At 52.4% G+C, this 15,479-nt stretch overlaps 2 protein-coding genes across 2 annotated transcripts in view; one reads left to right on the top strand and one right to left on the bottom strand.

The window, feature by feature from the left end:
* LOC102936186 (butyrophilin-like protein 2) overlaps window positions 1-15,479 on the top strand; it is a 1,677,894-nt gene that overhangs the window by 1,157,917 nt on the left and 504,498 nt on the right.
* LOC114020220 (butyrophilin subfamily 1 member A1) overlaps window positions 1-15,479 on the bottom strand; it is a 1,361,724-nt gene that overhangs the window by 1,065,992 nt on the left and 280,253 nt on the right.

Raw genomic sequence — 15,479 nt, 5'->3', positions numbered from 1 at the left:
GCCCCACAGGCAGGAACAGTCTACCCCACCCCAACACTCCCTGGGGATTGAAGTGGGGACCTACGGCGCTTAGCACAAGTCTCTACAGCTGGAGCTAAAGAGTCAGTCTGTGAAGTTCAGAGCTGTAAAAACCCATAAACCCTGTGGGTCAGCCATCAAGGGGGGTGTGAATGACACACACTCACCAGAGGGTTACAAGTGCACTGAGGGATTTTTCGGCTCGCTCAGGAGAGGAGGGGGTGTCACAAAACTCAGGTAGAAAGTCAGGGTTATGGATGCTTTCGAAATTTCAGTAAATATAAATGCTACAGGACACGAAGGATTCAAAGCCCCTGCCGTTTTGAACCTCACTTTGCTTTGTGTGGCAAGCTTTGGCCAAATTCTCCTGTCCTTTGGACAGTGGAAACCGGAGACCATTTAGGTTATGTCTACACTGCGCAGCTGTTCGCGACAAGGCTGTGTCGACAAAGCGCCGTTTACACTTGCACTTGCCACAGCAAAACTTTTGTCGTTCAGTTGCAAGTGTAGCCTAAGCTACAGCCCCTGAACTCTGCCTTGCCCGCAGTGAGGGCACTCTGCAGGCAGGCCGTACAGCGCAGGCTGGCGCTGCACGATGGCACAGCTGAGATTCAATTCCATGCAGAGAACGACATTAAAAAAAAGTGCCAGTGGCAAAGTCAAGCATGTAAACATTGTGAAGTGCCAGAATTAAGGCGCCTGAACAGCCAGATCACCAGCATCAAGAGTCGACAGCTCAGGTTAGAGCATCAGAGGCAGGATTTTTAGTGCAGTCACAGTAGCTTTATTTCTCTGTGGGCTCCATGGGAGTGTCGACATTGACTCCGATAGAAGCAAGATCAAGCCCTATATAGGCAACCTGGGGGCTTGGGGCCAACTGCTAGAAAGGTCCAGGTGCTGCACCTTGGTTTCTGCTGCATTGTTTTCCCACAAGCCGTTGGTGTCCAGACTTTTTGGCTTACTCTGACAAGCTAGAGTTGATCTCATTTTGAAGGTACAGCCTGAGCCTCTCCGTTTTGATGGCACAGTCTGGGGACACACATTGTCAGGCTGTAGGAGGATTCGGGTTTTATCTTTGACCCCTGCCCCTCGTAGTTTATGCAGCTCTAGCCATGGATCTCAGCATGCTCAGAGCTGCACACCTCAGGGGGGCATGGGAAGGAAATGGCTTGGGGACGTTCCCCTCTGGGAGCCCCATGACCCGCTCCTGGGGGCACGCAGATCCCAGAGCTCTTCGGCTTGGTTGGAGGAATTTACAGTGTCTGCCATGACTCGGAAAGCTGCACATCTCTTCAGCTACCTGCTAAGAGCATCCTGACCATTAACAGCAAGTCGTTGCTGATGTCTGGCTCACAGGCCAGAGAGCCCATCTAGTGGGTTGTAAAGAATGAGACATGGGAGGAGCACAGACATGAGGAGAAGTTCATACCAGGGTGGTTTGATCAGGGGTTCATGGGCACACTGACACCCGCAAAAACCCTGCAGTGGTGTCTTCTGTCCCACAGGGCTGGGCCTGGCTCCCTGCTGTGGGTGTTGTGACCTGGGGGCTCTGACCACTTGCAGCAACACCTTCCACCTCTGCACTGTGACCCTAACCCAGCCTGGTGGAAAGGGGCAAAGCGGGGAGGGGCTATAGAGTGAGCCTGCCCCTCACTCAGCCTGCAATGGGGAGCCAGGCACAGCCCCATGGGACAGGACACAGCACTGCAGGATGAGTGTGGGCTGGGCTCACTCTCCAGCCCCCTGCCCTCTGGCCTCCCCTCGGCACTTGGCGGGGATTGGGGCTGCGGTGCTGAGGCAGAAGGTGCTGTTGTGGTTGGTCTGAGGAGGAGGAGGAGGAAGAGGCAGTGACAGAGTGAAGTGGCAGTTAGGGAAGCCCATTTGTGCAAAGCCATCCACGATGTCACGCATGTTGCCCAGAGTCACGGCCTTTCAGAGTCCAATGGTCAACTTTCCCACTCCGCACTGGTAAGCGACCGATCAGTAGCCGTCTGGAGTAGCTAGCTTCCACAGTGCAATTGCCATGTGCTTCTCCAACGACAGGGCAACTCTCATTCTCATGTCTTTGGGCTGTAGGGCTCGGGCAAACTCATCACACGGTCCCATGAATGTGGCTTTCCTCATCCGAACGTTTTGCAGCCACTGCTCGTCATCCCAGACGTGCATGACAATGCGATCCCACCACTCAGTGCTTGTTTTCTGAGCCCAAAAGCGGTGTTCCACTGTGGTCAGCACCTCCATGAATGCCACAAGCAATCACGTGTCATAGCTACTACACATGGCAAGATGAATGTTGCACTCCTCTTGCCTTTGTAGCTTAAGGAATAACTCCACTGCCATTCGTGACGTTGTGACACTCTGTACCTTAGGGGAACACCCTGCACCCCCATGTTCATCCTTATAATATGATTGTGTAGTATCCAATGCAAAGTTTGTCATCTCGGGTGTCTTCGGAAGGCTCATGATGCACCGATCATTGTTGTTATAGTAATGTTATAGGTTGTAATTTCACGTATATAGTTATGAGGCTGAAAATGTGTCCTCATGGCTTAAAAGAAGCTCAGGCAAAACTCTCCAGGAGCAGAGGGGCAGTATACACCTCATCAGGGTATGTATGGGACAAACCCAGCCCAGCCTCACAGGAACAAAGGACACTTGCCTAGGCAGCAACAAAGGATCTATTGGACTCTTAAGTGAGTCACCCCCCTTCCTTTGGTCAGTTTGGGACTACAGTGAGGTAATGCTCACCTGACTCTGAAGAGGGGGGTGGGGGGCAAAGCCAAGAGGGAAGAAAGAACATGATAAAAGGGAGAGACCTTTGCCGTGCTCTTTCTCTTCCACCTCCATCTACAGACACCACCACCAAGTGACTGAAGCGCTGATCAAAGGGGAGAGCCTGGTTGAAAAGCAACCAGCCAGCTGTAGTGAGGAGTATCTAAGTTTGTAAGGGCACTGAAAGTGTTAAGATCAGCTTAGAATGTGTTTTGTTTTTATTTCATTTGACCAAATCTGACTTCTTGTGCTTTGACTTATAATCACTTACAATCTGTCTTTTGTAGTTAATAAATGTGTTTGTTTATACTACCTGAAGCAGTGCGTTTGGTTTGAAATATATCAGAGACTCCCCTTGGGATAACAAGCCTGGTACATATCAATTTCTTTGTTAAACTGACAAACTCAGATAAGCTTGCAGTGTCCAGTAGGCATAACTGGACACTGCAAGACGAAGGTTCCTAGGGTTGTGTCTGGGACCGGACATACTGGCTAGTGTCCTTTGGTTGCACAATCCAAGCAGCAGCTGGCCAAAAGTGCTCACTCATGTAGCTGGGAGCAGCTTACATGCTAGAGGCTGAGTGTGAACAGCCCAGGAGTGGGGGTTCCCACAGCAGAGCAGGGTAAGGCTGGCTCCCAGAGTCGAGGATTGGAGTGACCTAGCAGATCACCGGTCTAGACAACACCAGGGGAATGTCACAGTGTCCCATCTATGTGCTTGACTAATCTGTCTGCAATATGGGGCTACTCATGCATATGTAACCCACTATTTTTTGTGGATGTTGTGTGGACGGTAACAGCCTACTGCTGCTGCCAGCTATTGTAGCTAGTTCTTTAGTTCTAGTGGTAAAGAGCTGTGCTGCAGTGATGAAAGACCAGTGTTCAAACCCTCGTGATGATGTAGGGGATATTCCAATTATATTGAAAATAACTTTTATGTTTTAAACAGTAGGAAATGACTTATCAAAAGCTACATTACCAACATTGTAAATAACAAGAATTACTGTGGCCGTGGGGAGCATTGAGCATTTGCAGGATTCCTGTTTGCTGGGACAACCTAGAGCCAGCAGGGTGTGAGTGTCCTGGGGAGCTGACCCATGCTTGGAGATCAGCGGTAGCTCCCGAGCCCCATATTCAGCATTATTCACAGGGTTAAATGTGCCCAGAGCATCAATATGGTGACAGTTTATGGTTCGGGCAGATGCCAGGCATAAGGGCGAATGGTGATGAGGGGAAACATCTCGGTTGGTGTTTCAAAGGGTAGAGGCCCATCTGAGTGCACTGGAAATGCACATGCAGAAGCGCACAGACATTTGCATGCACAGCTACCAGAACCTCCCCCTCCCCCCCGCCCCCCCACACTAACATCCTGGCTCCTCTTCCCTCACTCATTGGAGGAGCCCCATTGATGTCAGGGCACCAGTGAGATGGCTCACGTGAACCAGGGCTGCAGGATGGGGCCCATCGGGGGACTATGCCCACAACCAGCCCGTGCAGCAAGGCCCTTCGCAAGCACATTCTGCAGTCTCCAGGGCAGAAGCAGGTACAGAGCTGAGCTCCCATTTTCAGAGCATGAAGCTCCATCCTCCAGTTCTGAAACTTTGAGCCCATAAGTTAATTCGACATGGAAGGAGACTCTGCCAGTCCTAGCTCTTGCTGTGCTGTTCTCTGCGGCTGGGGCACTTCCCCTCTTCTCACAAACACCCTCCCTGCAGAAGTGCCGGGGCTGCAGCTCCCCAGACATGAGAGATGGTTCCTTTAACCCTTCAGCTGCTGCAGTTACTAACTCATCCACCTCCCACCTCTGAGCTCATCCACCTCCCACTCAGCCAGGCTGAGCTGCTATTTCAGCAGGACCTGAAGGGACCAGGGCAGAGTCCAGAGGAGACATTTTAAGCCCCATCTGGGCCTGATCTGGAGATTAAAACCCTGCAAAAATTCCTGCCACAGAACGAACTTTGAAAAGCTCCACCCCCTGCCCACCCCCTGCCATTTTCAAGGACCTGAGGAAATTCAGAGATTGGGGGGAGGGGAGCGCTTTTGTTAAACTGGAGCTAAAGGTGGCAGGGGAGAGAAGTATCACGGGAGGGGAAAACTCCCCGTACTAAGAGAATATTGTAGTTTTCTCAAAACCACTAAGGTTCAAAAGCCTGGAGATTCTAAGTTAAGGCGACACTTTCAAAACAAACCCCAATATTGGACTGTCTGCCAATGCACAGTTAGGTCACCAAACAACCCAGGTTCTGTCCTGTGCCAGCACCAGCCTCTCACCCCCACCCCAGTGGACCATTTGTATGTCCTGGGCAAGGAGTGGTCTTTTGTGGGGGAGGACTCTTTCTAAATGAGTGTTTGTTCACGGAGTTTCCAGGTTGGCGGGAGCTCTAACAGGCCCACCGCCACAGGCCAGGTCTGCACTTGAAAATTAGGTTGACCCAGCTACGTTGCTGTGGGGTGTGAAAAATCCACACCCCTGAGAAATGCAGCTAAGCGAACCTAGCCCCCGCCAAAGACAGCGCTAGGTCCATGGTAGATTGCTTCTGTCGACCTCGGGAGCTGGATTTCCTACTGTGCTGCTGTAGTGTTTTTCGTGTAGACATGGTCTCTGGTTGCAGAAACCTTAAAGTCTGACAGTCCCCTGGATTTGCATAGTTCATCTACCTGTGCCACAGACCCATCCAGACATTACCATCTGGCAACGGTTAGGCAAGGGGCGAGTTCAGACTTCTATTTTTCTGCTGAACTCTGTCAATTTTATTACCAGATTGGAAAGGCCAGGTCTTGAAGACATTTGTAAAGGACGAAGTGGTAAGATTCAGACATGACTCGGAAGTGTGGGGCTACAGAGAGGGCTGAATCGAAGGCAAAGCCCAGTTCATGGCCTGAGCGACCACCCCCATGGGGCTGCCCATGGTGACGGAGAAAGGAGGGTGAGTGGGAGGGTGGATGTGGGGAGATTAGGAGCTTTGTGTCACGAAGTGGGAATGTTCTTAATGTTTTCTCTGAATGCAGTGTGTGTTCCTCAGTTTCCCCTATGCACTTCTTAAGTATCTAAGTGGTGGGTTACGGGTGTGTGATTGTTGTAGAGCCATAGAGGGCCGGGGTGGTGCGGTCTGCACAGAGAATGGCCGACACCCTGTCTCCTGGCAACTGATGGCCTGGGCCCCTCCCCTGCCAGGTGCCAACTGAAGGTGTTGGAGAACAAAGAGATCAGGTGGCCTCCTGGCCCAGGGAAGGAGACAAAGGCCAGAGGCGAGGCTGGAGGAAGTCTCAGTTTGGAGCTGGCCGGGGAAATGGAGGGAGGCCCAGATCCGGGGTCTGGGCTCCCTATACCCCAAGATGGACCTGACTGAGGGGTCCTGTTCTCTGTACCTACAAGCTCTGTTTTAGATCGTGTTCCTGTCGTCTAATAAACCTTCTGTTTTACTGGCTGGCTGAGAGTCACGGTGAATCGCAGGAAGTGCGGGGTGCAGGGCCATGACTCCCCCACACTCTGTGACACTTTGTTTCAACCGTGTTGCGTTTAAGCTGATGGTGGGATACCAGGGAGGACAGAGACAGGGAGACAGACTGGAGGTTTTAGTTTGGACTGACAGAAACAGGCCCAGAGTGGATAGGCTGATCTAGGAGTTGTCAGCATAAAGATGATAATGAAAGCCATGGTTTTTAATGAGATTGCCCAGAGATAAGGTGCAGAGGCAGAAGGGAGGAGGGGAGGTGTGGAGTGAAGCTGAGGAGCATAGACTGTGAGCAGGGGAAGAGGAGGAGTAATAGTTTTACAGTAGTGCCTAGGGACCCCACTCATAGACCAGGGCCTCATTGCGCTAGGTGCTGTACAAAACCAGAACAAACAGAGCATGGGATGCTTGTGGCTAGGTCCTTCCAGAGATGCATTGGGGACACCACTGGGATGAGCCAATGCCTCTCCTCCAGCCGCCTCTCGCAGCACAGTACTGAGGGCAAAGGGGAATTCTGCCGCTGACTTAAGTGGGGCCTGGGTTCTCCCTGAGAGTATCAAGGCTGAAGGTCTCATTGCACTCGGCTGCAGTGACTGTCTGTGTCACTGATCTCCAGCTCTTCTAGGTCACTCTCAGCCAGTTAAAGTGACTTTGCACCATAAGTGCAGTTTCAAGGGGATTTTGGGTGGTGGCTGTTTTTAACTCTAGAATTGTTTCGTTTGTTTCCGAAGCCCTTGCACAGGATGTGGTATGGCTGAAACAGAATTTATAGCTCTGCGGCTCATGCTCTGACTACAGCCGGCCTTTACGTCCTCTGCAGGTTCAGTTTCTAAGACACCAAGGCTGAGAATTGGTCTGAATTCAACTAAAAGAAATTCAGTTAAGACAAGTGCAAAGTATTTCATTTAGGAAGGACAAATCAAATGCATAACTACGGAATGGGGAATAGCTGGCTAGGAGGTAGTACGGCTGCAAAGGATCTGGGGGTCATAGTAGATCACAAATAATAATAGGAGTCAACAATGTAACAGAACTGTGAAGAAGGCTAATATCAGTGTGGGAAGTATTAACGGGAGTGTTCTGTGTAAGACAGGGGATGTAATTGTCCCGCACTGAAGCCTCAGCTGGAGTACTGAGTGCAATTCTGGGTGCCCCTCTTTAGGAAAGATGAGTCCACGGGTGAGCAACAAAAAATGATCAAAGGTTGAGAAAACCTGACCTCTGAGGAAAGGTTAAAAAACAACTAAGCATGTTTAGTCCTGAGAAAAGAAAGCTGAGAGGGGATCTGAGAACAGCCTTCCAATTTGCTAAGGGCTGCTCCAAAGAGGACTGTAAATAGGCTTCCAAGGGAGGTTGTGAAATCTCCATCACTGGAGGGTTTTAAGAACAGGTTGGACAAACACCTGCCAGGGATGGTCTAGGGTTTATTCGGTCCTGCCACAGCTCAGGGCCTGGACTGATGACGTCTTGTGGCCCCTTCCAACCCTGTATTTCAATAATTCTGTGATCCCAGACTGATGACAACAGCCCACAAGGTGTCCTGTGGAGAGCAGAAACCAGTAGGAAAGACAGAAATTAAGTGGCCAAAACATTAGTGACTAGAACAAAGTGGAGCTAAGGGCAGCAGTCCCTGGCAGTGGTTGAAAGCTGGGGCAGGAGGAAGGGGTGGCAGCCCTTTTAGTGCCCCTGGCCACCACCGTGTTCCCTCTAGTGCACATCAGGCCTGATTCTCCCCTGCCTGTCCCCTTGCGTCGGCGTTCACACCTGTGCAAAGTGAGGGCTAACTTGGTTTAAATGCCACTGTTGGTGTCAGTGAGAGGAGAACTCTGGCTGGCAGGGTTTACCCCCCACTCTGCCCAGGTGTAAATGGCAGCAGGAGGGGCAGGGCAGGGGAGAATCCTGCCACTGTTGCTTAAGGCCCCGGCTGACAGTCAGCATCTGCTCCCTCCTGCCTGCTCCCATGCAATGGAGCTTTCCGGAGGGAGCCCGGTGACCATGTGAGTTTCCTTCATTACAAACTGTCTCTCTCTCCGGCTACTGCCCAACCAGCTGCCTTGCTCAGCGGCTCTGCTTCTGCCCTCACACTGAATCCCACACACAGCCCCAGCTCTCTCTCTGGGGACGTCTACATTGCAGCTGAAGGTGGAATTCCCAGCTGGGGTAGACGTACCCCGTAAGCTCTGACTGAGCTTGTGAGTTAAAAAGACCAGTGTCGCTGTGGCAGTGGGGGCAGTTGGAGAGGCTGGATGCTCAAGTATCTACCTAGAGTCTGGGGCGGGATCGTACTTGGGTGTCTGGCCTATCCCACCACCCGCACCGTCACGGCTACTCTGCTATTTCAGGTGCTCTACCTTGACCAAAGCCAGCACGTGTACGTCTCCCCTGATCCCTTTAGGATCCCTTGATGAGGGGGCAGGTCTAATTCAGGGAGATCAGGGGGTTAAAAAGCCAGCTCATAAACAACCAGAGGGGTTAATGACGAGAAACAGTAAACAAGGGAGTTCTGTGAGGGAATTTAGAAAGGGAGCGTGTAGCCAGATACACCGAATAAACAGTCTACAACCCCACCTACAAGAATCAAAGTAATGCAGGCAGAAGTCCAGCAGCAGGATGGGGGCTCTCCAGTTCATTACACTGAATGCAGCGTGTGTTATTACCTCCCCTGTGGGCAGGTGGCGTATGTGGGCATTAGGTGCAAGCAACCCCTGGCCCTCAGCGACGGAGTACAGGCTCTGGAGACCGGAGTGGCGGAAGGTTAATGGGGAGACATACATACACTGGAAGGAGAGATACCGAGATTTCTAAGACCATAGATAAGCCCCACGCAGGGAAACCCCACACCGTCAGACGCTCCCAGGGTGTGAACTATGGATGGAGGCTCCGGGTGCACAAGCCTTCCTGCTGCCTGTGTCACAGATTTCTACCCACCCCAGGAAGGGTCAGGGGTGCGGGCTGTAGCTGTGCTGTCCGGTTTGCCACCTTCTTTGCTTGTGGGGAATGATGTTCTGGCTGTGAACACGGAAGGGCTGAATCCGCCCCCTCAGGTAGCTCCAGACAGGCAAAAGGATGTGAGCAAAACCGCAGACAGAACAGCTGATGGGGAAGGGGGGGTCACATTCCCCTGGTTAGACTCCCAGCGCATGGGCAGCACGTTCAATAGGCAGGGGAAGGCTGAGCCTGCCCAACCAGCCCCGCCTGGCCCCACCCATGCTCCGCCCAGAGGCCCCCTCCCTCCGCCGCTACTTGGCCCCAGCCCAGGCAGGCTTCTCCTCTCCCAGGAAGGGAAGCCGCCTGGGGCTGGAGGTAGGGCGGCTGGGACTTGGTGTAGCTGGGGCTGCCCAGTGCCGGGGGGGCCCTGGCACTGGGGCCATGCCACCCAGCGCTCCAGAGCTGGGGGCAAAGGGGGGCTGCCTGCCACCTGCCACTCCAGGGCTGGGGACGGGGTGTGTGTCTGCACATGCCCTGTGCTCTGGGGGGCTGCTGCTCTGAGGCTGGGTACCGTTTTGTGCTCTGGGGGGCTGCATGCCATCTGCCAGCCCAGTGCTTCGGGGTTGGGGGGGGCCAATCAGCGCTCTGGGTGGTGCTCACGGCTGCAGGGGGATCTGGCCTTGGGGACAAGTGGAAGTGGGGACCATGGCCTCAGGTGGAAGTGGTGGCCAGGGGCCTAGCCTCCCTGAGCCGGTTGCTCACCCACCGCCCATGTCCCAGAGCAATTAGGTGACACCCCCAGGTTTGCAGGCAAGTGGGTGAGATCCCTGCTGCTCCAGAGAAGGGACAGAACCTACTGACTGAAAGGGAAATCCGCTGGGCCCTACAGCTCAGCTCAGGGAATTAAGCTCTCTGCTAACCCATCAGAGGGACCCAGGAGCTGTACAGACCATGAGGTTGGCAGTGTCTCAGGCCACAAAGAGGGACATGGAGGCAGCTGCAGAGCACTGCCAATCTATGGCACCCAGACAGGGGGGAAATGCCCAAGCGGTGGATCAGAAGCTGCTTGGGAGATGGTGAAAGATCCTGAGCCAGAGGGGAGAGGGAATTCAGCTCACCTTGACTCAGGGGGCGGGGAACCTCCATCCAGCATTGGGGCAGCCTAGGCACTGCATGGGAGGAGAGAGGGGGAGAACCAGGTCAAGTTTATATGCAAAGGTTTGGGGATTGAGCAGGGGTAAGAATTGGCATGAGAAAGTTCAGCCCCATGGGATCTGAACTGAGAACTTATTCCAGATGGTTGACAAGCGACTCTATGGATTTTGGAAGAATGTCTGCTGGCTTACTAGCAGAATGTTTGTTATCTGAACACACCTTATGGAATTAGGATAAACTTTCTTGAATTAAGTTAGACCTCATTGAATTAGGGTTCATACTTTTGGGGTCCATTGTCTTAAAATTGCAGTTGTGTGAGTGTTGTTGTTGCATTGTATGTAGGGAGGGGGGATGCTAATGAACTTCCCCCATTATCAACCCTTGAAGTCGCTCTTTCCCCCACCCCCCAAGTCTGCATATGCTAGTTGGAACTGGATTCTGTAGAGACCCAGAGACAAAGAAAAGCTTTTTGGATAAAAGCCTGAGTTTAAAATGACACAGGGCCTCCTTCCTGGTCCAGCAAATGGACAGAACCCTGGTCCCCCGAGGGCCCCAATCCTTAGGGGAGGACTGGAAGGACTTGGCCTGCTGAGGCCTCATCACATTGGTGCTTGTTCTGAGCTGAAGCTCTGAGGAGTTTGAACCACAAGGAAACCCCTAGGGTGGGGGGATGCCCGATAAGCTTATTAGCATGTGTGTAGGTCCTTCTATTATTTTTAATGTCATCTTTTTACCTTAAGAATAAAGCTAAGCTTGCTTAGAAAGAGCTGGGTGGTTGTTTATTCCTGTAGCAATTACACTGTATCCATCTCTGAAGGGAAAGCAAGCAGGTGTCCGAGGGCAACCTGTCTGGGCTGGGAATTACACAGTGAAGGCAGGGCACTGTGCAGCCTGGACTTACCCTGGTCAGAAGGGAGAATGACGTGGGTCTCCACCCAACAGAAGCAAGGGCTGGGGAGCTGGGAGCCTGAGAGTGGGTGCCCTTGCTGAATCACTGAGGGGAGATACAGGTGCAGTTGCTCTGAACTGTGACACCTATTTCTGTGAGAGGGGCAGGGCTTAGGACACATCCTTCTCATCAGCATCTCCCATTGGCTACCTTAGGAGGTGTCACAGATCCACAGGATCCGTGCTATGTCCCCAGCTTTGAAACAGTCTCTAAGAGGAATCAGTTCAGTGTGCCAGACCCCCTTGGGGGTCTCACTCCTCCTCCAGAGTAAGCCACGTGGCCTCACCGCCTCCTTACACTGAGCCTCTGAGCTCCAGCACTCCTGCTTCACACGAGGAGCTCTGTTCAGCGAGTGCAGCTGAGATAGACTCCTGGGGCAGACTCGTCCACTCTTCAAAGACTAATGCACCTCATCTGGCATTTGCAGTGACACTCAAACAACATTGTCCAAAGAGTAGGATTTATTAATCATCTGGAAACAGCACAGGAAGTCCTTAGGTTAGCACAGACAACTGAAGGTTAAAGCATAGACCTTTCTATGCGGGTGCAATTCATCCCATCATCCAGATCATTCATAAAGATGTTGAACAAAACCGGCCCCAGGACCGACCCCTGGGGCACTCCCCTTGATACCAGCTGCCAACTAGACATGGAGCCATTGATCACTACCCTTTGAGCCCGATGATCTAGCCAGCTTTCTATCCACCTTATAGTCCATTCATCCAATCCATACTTTTTTAACTTGCTCGCAGGAAAACTGTTGGAGGCTGTATCAAAAGCTTTGCTAAAGTCAAGATATATCACATCCACCGCTTTCCCCATATCCACAGAGCCAGTTATCTCATCATAGAAGGCAATCAGGTTGGTCAGGCATGACTTGCCCTTGGTGAATCCATGTTGACTGTTCCTGATCACCTTCCTTTCCTCCAAGTGCTTCAGAATGGATTCCCTGAGGACCTGCTCCATGATTTTGCCGGGGACTGAAGTGAGGCTGACCAGTGTGTAGTTCCTCGGGTTCTTTTTCCCTTTTTTAAAGATAGGCACTCCAATAGTCCAGGACCTTCCCCGACCGCCACGAATTTTCAAAAATAATGGCCAATGGCTCTGCAATCACATTAGCCAACTTCCTCAGCACCCTTGGATGCATTAGATCTGGACCCATGCACTTGTGCATGTCCAGCTTTTCTAAATAGTCCTTAACCTGTTCTTTCACCACTGAGGGCTGCTCACCTACTCCCCATGCTGTGTTGCCTAGTGCAGCAGTCTGGGAGCTGCCCTTCTCTGTGAAGACCGAGGCAAAACAAGCATTGAGTACTTCAGCTTCTTCCACATCATCTTTCATTATGTTGCCTCCCCCATTCATTAAGGGTCCCACACTTTCACTGACCTTCTTCTTGTTGCTAACATACCTGTAGAAACCCTTCTTGTTACCCTTCACATCCCTTGCTAGCTGCAACTCCAGTTGTGCCTTGGCCTTCCTGATTACACCCCTGCATGCTCTAGCCATATTTTTATAATCCTCCCTAGTCATCTGTCCAAATTTCCACTTCTTGTAAGCTTCCTTTTTGAGTTTAAGCTCACCGAAGATTTCACTGTTCAGTCAAGCTAGTCGCCTGCCATATTTGCTATTCTTTCTGTACTTTGGGATGGTTTGTTCCTGGGCCCTTAATAAGGCATCTTTAAAATACAGCCAGCTCTCCTAGACTCCTTGCTCCCTCATATTAGCCTCCCAAGGGATCCTGCCCATCAGTTCCCGAAGGGAGTGTAAGTCTGCTTTTCTGAAGGTTAGGGTCTGGATTTTGCTACTCTCCTTTCTTCAGGATCCTGAACTCAACCATCTCATGGTCACTGCTGCCCAGGTTGCCACCCACTTCTACTTCCCCTACCAATTCTTCCCAGTTTGTAAGCTGTAGAGGAGCACGGCCCCTAGATGGTTCCTCCAGCACTTGTACCAGGAAGTTGTTCCCAACACTCTTCAAAAACTTCCTGGATTGTCTATGCACTGCTGTATTCCTCTCCCAGTAGATGTCAGGGTGATTGAAGTCCCCCATTAGAACCAGGGCCTGTGATTTGGAGATTTCAGCTAGTTGTCCGAAGAAAGCCTTGTTTACCTCATCCTTCTGATCTGGTGGTCTATAGCACACACCCACCACGACATCACCCTTGTTGCGCTTGCCTCTAAACTGAACCCAAAGACTCTCAACAGGCTTTTCTCCAGTTTCATACCGGAGCTCTGAGGAATCATACCGCTCTCTTACATACAGTGAAACTCCTCCACCTTTCCTCCCGTACCTGTCCTTCCTGAACAGTTTATACCTCAGACTGTGGGACTTCTGCATAGCCCATGACATCTCCCAGAGGGCCTTCCACCTGCCAGGTGCCCGCAACACGCGGGCCGATCATTTGAGCAGGGACTTCTCCTCCCAACACAAGTGGTCTCTCCACCCAGAAGTGGCTCACCAGCTCTTCCAAGCATGGGGAACACCCCAAGTGGACCTGTTCACGACGATGCAGAACAGGCGTTGCCCCCGGTTCTGTTCTGGGGGGGTCTGGGATGGGGCGCTATCTCAGATGCCCTCCTCCTGTCCTGGTCAGATCAGCTTCTCTATGCCTTCCCCACATTCCCTCTCATCACCAGGGTCCTGGAAAAAGTAAAAACGGACAAGGCACAGGTCCTCTTAATTGCCCTAGCATGGCCCCAGCAGCATTGGTACGGGACCCTCATGGGCCTGGCAGTGGCCATGCTGAGGCCATTGCTGCTCCGCCCAGACCTGCTCTCCCAGGACCGGGGCCATCTCCTCCATCCCAACCTAGAGGCTCTCCACCTCATGGTGTGGCTGCTCAGTGGCTAGGCCGGGAGGAGCGGACATGTTCGGAGGGGGTCCAATGCATCCTCCTGGAAAGCAGACAGCCCTCCACACGCCGCACCTACTTGGTGAAGTGGTCTAGGTTCTCTAGATGGGCTGCTGAGCAGGGTGTTTCCCCAGTGGCCGCCCCAATCCAGCTTATCCTAGACAACCTAGGGCCTGGCACCCTCGTCAGTCAAGGTGCACCTGGCGGCCATATCGGCCTTCCATCCTCCGGTGCAGGGACACATGGTGTTCTCCCATGCTACGACTGGAAGTTTCCTTAAGGGATTGGACCGTCTTTTTCCATATGCTAGGCCCCCTGTCCCACAGTGGGACCCGAACTTGGTGTTATCCCATCTCACGGGGCCCCCGTTTGAACCTCTGGCCACATGCTCTTGGTCTCACCTCTCATGGAAGGTGGCCTTCCTGGTTGCTATCACATCAGCCAGGCGGGTCTCGGAGCTCAGGGCTCTGACCTCTGAACCCCCGTACATAGTTTTCCATAAGGATAAGGTTCCGCTTCGCCCACACCCCGCATTCCTCCCTAAGGTGGTCTCCGCCTATCACATGAGCCAGGACATTTTCCTGCCTGTCCTCTGTCCCAAGCCTCACTCGTCCAATGAGGAACACTGCTCCACATGCTTGACGTGCGTAGGGCACTAGCCTTCTACCTGGAACAGACTAAGCCGTTCAGAAAGTCATCTCAACTGTTTGTTGCCTCGGCTGAGTGCATAAGGAGTCGGTCGATTTCCACCCAGCGCCTCTCCCATTGGATCACCTCGTGCATTCACACCTGTTATGATCTGGCGAGTGTTTCTCCACCACCGATTGTGAAGGCATACTTGACTTGGGCCCAGGCCTCATCGGCTGCCTTCGTGGCCCACGTCCCTATCCAGGACATTTGTAGGGCCACTACTTGGTCTTTAGTTCACACGTTTACCTCGCCCTATGCAATTGTCTCCCAAACCAGGGATGACGCCGGGTTCGGCAGGGCCGTATTCCGTCCCGGGAATCTGTGAACTCCTACCCACCTCCAACAGATATAGCTTGGAATCACCTATTGTGGAATACACATAAGCAATCACTTGAAGAAGAAAAGACAGTTACCTTTTCCGTAACTGGTGTTTTTCGAGATGTGTTGCTCATGTCTATTCCACATCCTGCCCTCCTTCCCCTCTGTCGGAGATGTCTGGCAAGAAGGAACTGAGGGTGGAGGGAGCAGGCAGCTCCCACTACACTGCGCCATGGAAGTGCCACTCCAGGGGTCGCAGGGGTGCTCCCCCTACGGGTACTGCTAGGGGAAACACTTCCAGCACCAGTGCACGTGGCAAGCGCACACACCTATTGTGGAAG

Source organism: Chelonia mydas, chromosome 14 (genome assembly GCF_015237465.2).
Source record: "Chelonia mydas isolate rCheMyd1 chromosome 14, rCheMyd1.pri.v2, whole genome shotgun sequence".
Classification (NCBI taxonomy): Eukaryota; Metazoa; Chordata; order Testudines; family Cheloniidae; genus Chelonia; species Chelonia mydas.
This window is presented reverse-complemented; position numbering and strand designations above follow the sequence as displayed.